The 7537-nt window shown below is 52.1% G+C and overlaps 1 protein-coding gene across 1 annotated transcript in view; it reads right to left on the reverse strand.

The window, feature by feature from the left end:
- The window catches only part of CAPG (capping protein (actin filament), gelsolin-like), a 15426-nt gene extending 10086 nt beyond the window's left edge, over positions 1-5340 (reverse strand). Inside the window, exon 1 of the mRNA XM_010862184.1 lies at positions 4918-5340. The gene's annotated coding sequence lies outside the window, so the exon portion shown is untranslated. The remainder of the gene's footprint in view (positions 1-4917) is intronic.
- Positions 5341-7537: the final 2197 nt, after the last annotated feature.

Consider the following 7537-nt stretch of genomic DNA (forward strand, 5'->3'; position numbering starts at 1 on the left):
CATGCATTGGAGAAGGAAATGGCAAGCCACTCCAGTGTTCTTGCCTGGAGAATCCCAGGGATGGGGGAGCCTGGTGGGCTGCCGTCTCTGGGGTCACACAGAGTCGGACACGACTGAAGCGACTTAGCAGCATGGGGCACGTGGGATCTTAGCTCCCCAGCCAGGCATCAAATGCATGCTCCCTACAATGGGAAAGAAAGTGAAAGGGCAAGTTGCTCAGTCATGTCCAACTCTTGCGACCCCATGGACTGTCCATGGGGTCATGGAATTCCAAGTCCATGGAATTCTCCAAGCCAGACTACTGGAGTGGGTAGCCTTTCCCTTCTCCAGGGGATCTTCCCAACTCAGGGATTGAACCCAGGTCTCCCGCATTGCAGGCGAATTCTTTACCAGCTGAGCCACAAGGGAAGCCCAGTCTTAACCCGTTTTATCCCTGCAATGGGAGCACAGTCTTAACAATTAGACTGCCAGGGAAGTTCCAGAAGGGAATGTCCTTAGCCTAATAAAAGGCATCTACCAAAATTGAACAAAAAAATCCCAGAAAAAAAAACACAGAAAAACCTACAGCTAACATTAGACTTAGCGCTTTCTCAAATTCTAAACTCCCTACCTAGGGAATTTCCTCCATTCCCAGGCATTAGCTACCACTTCTATATGTCCAGCATCCCTCAAATACCAGGATGATGAATATCATCTTTATTCTGTAGGACAGTAAGAGTAACCTTTTTTGGACAAAAGTTATTTCAGGAAAAAAAATGCTCAAGGCAAGCATTTTAAAAAATACTGTCTTCTGGATTTCCCTGGTGGTCCAGTGGTTGAGAGTCCGCTGGCCATTGCAGGCGACACACGTTCGATCCCTGGACTAGGGAGATCTCACATGTTGCGGGGCAACAAAGGCTGTGGGACCCAACTACTGAGACTGCGCTCTAAAGCCCAGGAGGACCATTACTGAGCGCCCCAGAACCCATGCTCCGTAACAAGAGAAGCCCGAGCATCGCAACTAGAGAGCAGCACCAGCTCTCTGCAACTTAGAGAAAGCCTGCAGGCAGCAACAAGGACCCAGTGTAGCCAATAAATACATAAACAAAAAATTTTTTAAATGTTATCTTTTTAAAAATTAGCAACTGCAGTAGCTATAGCTTCACTCACTCTCCTATGTGCCCAATTCTAGAGGATTTCTTTGACTGAAAATGCAGAGCTCACAGTCAAGAACCGTCACACAATTTATGCTGTGCGACTGAACAGGGAGCCCTAGTGGTGCAAGAGAAGGACCTGGAGAATTTCAGGGCTGAAAGTCACCATTAGGAGACTCTTGAGGGGCTGGGGAAGCAGGAAGTACAAAGAGAACTTTTAGGGAGAGCAGAGGGTGTGGAGTCTGAGTAGGAAAAAAAAAGAAATAGGAGCAGTGGCCATGGGTGTAAAATACCATGTGAGTAATGACTTTGCTTTTCTTTCCTAATTTACAACATAGTATGTGCATACTGAGTCGTGTCCAACTCTGCAGCCCCATGGACTCTAGCCCACCAGGCTTCTCAGTCCATGGGGATTCTCCAGGCAAGAATACTGGAGTGGGTTGCCATTTCCTACTCCAGGGCATCTTCCCCATCCAGGGATGGAAGCCACGTCTCCTGGGGCTCCTATACTGGCAGACAGATTCTTTACCACTGAGCCACCGGGGAAGCCCTACTCAAAACACAAATGAAAGGCACATTTTTGGAATCACACTTCCCCAAGGGAGGGGGGCAGACAGTGAGGGGGAGGTTTGGGGGAGGAAACGTCAATGATTCTCAATCCCACAAAGGGTCACATGCTGTGCCCACATCCCCTGCAACAGACAGCTCAGCCTGTGACTCAGGCCCCAAGCGGTGAGGTGGCCGCCCCCAAGCACAAGCCAGGGTGGGTAGAGCTCAGGGACAGAAATGGCGTGCTCATTGCCAGCTATTTTTTGTTGTTGTTGTTCCTGAGCTAAGAGCTCAGGCCATAACTCAATAGCAGGCAGACCATACGTGGGGCTGCCAGCCTCCGAGAGCCATCGCAGCATTTTGTTGAGAGGGGCTGGTTGCCCTCATCCCTCTGGCTTTCTAGCCTGGCCACCCATTAGAATTACGTTTCGAGTGCATGTGCTAAGTCACTTCATTCACATTTGACTCTCTGCGACCCCATGGATGGTAGCACACCAGGCTTCTCTGTCCATGGGATTCTCCAGGCAAGAATACTGGAGTGGGTTGCCATGCCCTCCTCCAGGGGATCCTCCCCACCCAGGGATTGAACCCATGTCTCTTGCAGCTCCTGCATTGCAGAAGAACTATGTTAGGATCTTACAAAAACTTCGAAGCCCAGGCCTGGAGACTTGATTCCATGGGTCTTGATTCCATGGGCATTTGAACTATGTCCTAGGTGGTTCTCATTCTGCCAGTTAACTGTGTCCAGAACAGCATCTCTATCTGTCTGCATATTAGAGTCACCTGGGTTTTTTTTTTTTTTTTTTAATCCCCATGTCCAGGCCAGTTAAAACCAGACTCTCCAGGGTGGAGCTGGAGTATCAGTGCCAGAGAAGTTCCAGGTGACTCTAACGCTGCTCCCTGGCCCCCACCAAGCGCCCACTGACACTGGCCTGTCACTCGTCCTCTCCCCACAACCCCTCTGCCCAAGCCCACAGCCCCTCAGCTTCCTTAGTGCCAACCTCAACCCTGAGGACCATCAAAGCCCTGCCACTCATCCAGACCCATTTCAAGCCTCAGCTCTCATTTGGCGGCTTTGTCCTTCTCTGGGAGTTCTCATCTTCTTCCCGCTCACAGGCTGTCTTAGAGTATGACCTGATAGCTCCGTGTCTCAGGTAGAGCAGGGGACACGCCCGGCACTTCTGCATTCCTCAAGCAGCCCATGACAAGGTCTATTCAGTTCCATTCTAGGTCTATGCTGGGAACTCGGCATTGGGAAGGGGCCCAGAAATGAAGAACAACCCACAAGTCTCATGGTCTCTAGAGGATGGGCTGTGAAGCAGGAAACCGTCACTTCCAGGAGACCACATAAAACTTCCCCTAGGTGCGGAACATCACAGAATCAGATGTCAGCATTAGAAGGAGCTTTATTTAATACTCGGGTTTCCTTGTGGCTCAGATAGTAAAGAATCTGCCTGCAATGCAGGACACCCAGGTTCGATCCCTGGATCCAGTAGATCCCCTGGAGAAGGAAATGGCTACCCACTCTAGTATTCTCATCTGGAGAATTCCATGGACGGAGAAGCCTGGCGCACTACAGTCCATGGGGTCACAAAGAGTCGGACACAACTGAAAGACTAACACACACACACACACACACACACATACACACACACTCCAGATCTGCCTCCCAACACACACCCAGACATGAGCACGGCACAGAAATCCCTACATCCCTCACCATTTCTTCTTGAATACCTTTCCTGGTGGGGAACTCACCACCTCACAGGGGAGCCGCTTCTATACTTCTTATGTTAAAACCTTTTAGTTTTTCCCACTCCGCCACAGCATGCTGAGTTACAGGCCTGGCCGTCTCCCCGACTCGACTATAAAGGCCTTTCAGGAAGGAACCATATTTTGCCTGGAACCTTGGGCTGTGCCCAGTAGCCTGCAGGCACTCAGGATTAACTGCACTTGTTGAGCTCCAATGATTAGACCAGATGGAGCCTAAGAGATAACCCAGGATTTCAATAGGGAGGAGCAGCCCTGGAGGCAGAAATTAGGGGCCAGGGTTGGAGGGGAGGACGGGTGCCCTGCTGGCTGTCCCGAGGTCCTGACTTAGGAAGGAGCTGGCCTTTGAAGACACACTGGGAGTGGGGGAGTTGATTATGCAGACTTTTCCAGCAATGCCTGTCAGCTGTAAAGATGACAGGTGCTCGATGCTGTCTGCACCCTTCTCAGATTCCGATTCCACTGATTCCCAACAGGTCCCTTCATCGTTTGCCCTTAGGTGTGAAATGCCAACAGCTCCTACCCCACTCCCCAAGAAAGAATCAGGGGTGAGTGTCAACACTAGAGATGACACCAGCTATTCCCAGCTGAGAACCTGGGCTTTCACAGGAGCTGCAGGGTCTAGAAGCCTCACCTGGGGATCCTCAGTCAGTGCTCCCTCCCCAGACACCAAGCAGGACTCCCACCCTTTCCCAGGTGCAAACTGGTGGCACAGCCAGTAAAGAAACCGCCTGCCAATGCAGGAGATGCAAGAGACGCGGGTTCAATCCCTGGGTTTGGAGGATCATCTGGAGTAGGAAATGACAACCCACTTCAGTATTCTTGCTTGGAAAATCCCATGGACAGAGGAGCCTGGCCGGCTACAGTCCATGGGGTCGCAAAGAGTCAGACAAGACTGACCATGCACGTGACTGACCCACCCTTTCCGGGCTCCACCTTTGCCTTCCCGTACCCTACCCTAGGCAGCTGGCCAGATCCCCATCAGAGTTCTTCTTAAGTTTGCAAAAATAATGAACCCTGAGGCATAGTTTGGTCTGAATTCAAATGCTAGGCCTGCCCCCTCCCCCATTCCAGCTCACCCATCTGCTGTCACACCACCATCCCGTCTTAGGAACAAGTACCATCAAAGCTGAATGCACCTCTGGGCTGGCTGAGGGCCTTCAGGAGTCTGGTCAGGTCACTCAGTGTGGTGGCCTCTGGTAGCAGATCACACACCACCTCTCCACAAGCCAGGACAATCCCTGGTCCGGGCGTCCCTTATCCCACCCAGGGAACCCACAAGGCTCCAGTGCCTGGACAGGGCAGCAGTGTCTGTGTGTGTGTTGGGGGAGGGTGCACACCAGTCCTGGACAAAGCAGCTTCCAGAAATGTGAGTCTCTGTGTCTGCCCTCATCTGCCCACCTAAGAGGGTCCCGGCCAGCCCACCCCACACCCCATCTCCCTCGGCCTTCCTCCCCACTTTCACCTGTTCCTCGCAGCTCTGCTTCCTCCTTCTTCTGCTTTTCAGGCTCCTCCAGCCCCACCTCAGTCTCTCACTTCCCTCAGCTCTTCCTCCAGGTAGCCCCACCCATCAGCCCCACCCCTGGGCTCCAGCCCCAGCTAGTGCTGAGGTCCGTCCTCCACAGGAAGGGGTGGACTGTGCTGGGCAGCCAGGCAGGGCCTGACAGAGGAGAGCAACACTGCGACCAGGCTGGCTCTTCAGAGACCCGCCCCGCCACTGCCCAGAGGCTGGAAACCCACCCCAGCTCCAAGCCTCCCCATCACAGTGGCCTCCGCCAGCGGCAGCAGGCCAGGGCTAGCAGCCCTGAGTCTGGGGCCTGCAAGAAAAACCACAGGAAAGCCGAGACTGGCCACATTCCCCCGCTTACCAGCCTGGGGCAGGCATGACTGCCTGGCCCTGGCTTCAGCTGAATTAGTCACATTTCCTGGGTGGAGTCACTGCCTCGGCATCACTTTTTCCTCCTCCCTGGCTTGGCTTTCTCCTTGCCTGAATGACTACATTTGACTTTTGTTGTAGTTGTTGAAGCTCAGTTCCCAGGGAATGGCAGAGGTGGGTGACACAGACTTTGCGATGTCCTGCATGCTGGTTTCCTAAGTGGCCCTAGTGGTAACGAACCCATCCATCAGTGCAGGAGACAAAAGAGATGTGGGTTCAATCCCTGGGTAGGGAAGATCCCCTGGAGGAGAGCATGGCAACCCACTCCAGTATTCTTGCCTGGAGAATTCCATAGACAGAGGAGCCTGGCAGACTACAGTCCATGGGGTCCCACAGAATGGGACACGACTGAAGCGACTTAGCATGCATGCAGACATTGGGAACAAGCACTGAATCTGAATCTCTTAACCGAGTGCTTAGGTCCCTGGTCAAATTCCTAACAAGTCAATAGTAATTCTAAGGGTGCAAGTTAGGATAATGAAGGGTCTGTAATGCCCTGTGGTCACTAAGCCTTCCCAGGTGGCGCTAGTGGTAAAGAACGCACTTGCCAATGCTGGAGACATAAGAGATGTGGGGTCGGGAATATCCCCTAGAGGAGGGCATAGCAGCCCACTTCAGTATTCTTGCCTGGAGAATCCCATGGACAGAGGAGCCTGGTGTGCTCCAGTCCACAGGGTGGCACAGAGACGGACATGACTTAGCACGCACTCACACATGCTGGCTGCCTCTCAAGTCAACCCTTGCTCAGCTTCTCATTCACCAGGTGTTGACTATCACACATTCTCAGCCTCAGGCGCTCTGAGGGACAGCAATAAAAATAATCATGGTTCTGACTACCCAGACGCCATCTTGCCTTCAATACATCATAAGGCCCTGCAGCTAGTCTGTCCAACTTGCTTGTTTGCTTTCCAGAGGAGGCTAGGGGGACCCTGAGAGCACAAGTGACTGGTCCACGATCACACAGGGAGAGGCAGGTAGAGCAAGGGAAGAAGCTTCCATGCCTTCCTAAATCTGTATGGGAGGATGCAGCTAGAATCTGTACACGCTCCAGGAGGAAGTCAAGGGCCTTTTAGCCCAGGACTCTGGCCCGTCTCCCCAAGATACCCGCCAGGCTTGGCCCAGGGCTAATCAACAGACTAGATTGAGATAAGATTCAGCCTTCAGGGCCCCATCCAGGGAGTGGCAGTGGAACAGAATCAATCCACATTAGAATTTCTGGACTGGAACAAAATGAGAAGTTAAATGTTCTCTTCAAAGAACACAAACTCTAGCTGGTACCTGAGTGTCTCCAGGTCCTTAAGAAGAGGGTCTGGTGTAATGGAAAGACTGAACAGTTTGATTACTATTGATTCTGCTTCGTCTTCCTGGCAGGCTGCAGTCCATGGAATCTCAGAGTCAGATATGACTGAACGACTGAACCACAACTGCTTCCTCTTGCAAGTGACTTAACTTTCTGTAGCCTCCCTGTGCCCTATCTGTAAAATGGGCATGAAGATAAACAAGCAGATTAAATGAGATGGTGTAATTAATGAGATGGTGGCTCGGTAGTAAAAGAATCCGACTGCAATGCAGGAGACTTGCAGGAGAAGAAGGTTGGATCCCTGGGTCGCTAAGATCCCTTGGAGAAGGGAATGGCAATCCACTCCAATATCCTTGCCTGGGAGCATGGACAGAGAAGCCTGGCAGGCTGCAGTCCTTGGATTCGCAAAAGATTCGGACATAACCGATCGACTATGCAACAACTGAACAAATAATAGATGCTCAATTAACTTAGATGGCTTTCTCTGGCCAACAGAGAATTTATCCCGGGACCTCAGTTCATGTGCCGGGCATCTCTGGAAGCAATCCTCCTGCCTCCTCCCCCAGTTCACAATTTAGCAGAGAGATGGGAAGTTAAACCCCAGATCGCTCCTGGGGCTTGGCTTTCCATTGTTGCCCTTCCGGAGCCCCGCCCTAGAAAGGCTGGTCCACTCCGGTGTGCACCAGTGCAGAACCTGAGTGGCTCTGGGGCTCTAGACTCCGCAGTGACCAAGGGCACAAGGATGAATCCAACTCACTGCTCTCTTGCTACACTGGAGCCTCACCTGGCTGAAAAAAAAGGTGGCCCCATCGCGGAGGAGGGCAGAGGAGGCTTTGCAAACTAACAAGG

Source organism: Bison bison, unplaced genomic scaffold (genome assembly GCF_000754665.1).
Source record: "Bison bison bison isolate TAMUID 2011002044 unplaced genomic scaffold, Bison_UMD1.0 scf7180017864480, whole genome shotgun sequence".
NCBI classification, from domain to species: Eukaryota; Metazoa; Chordata; class Mammalia; order Artiodactyla; family Bovidae; genus Bison; species Bison bison.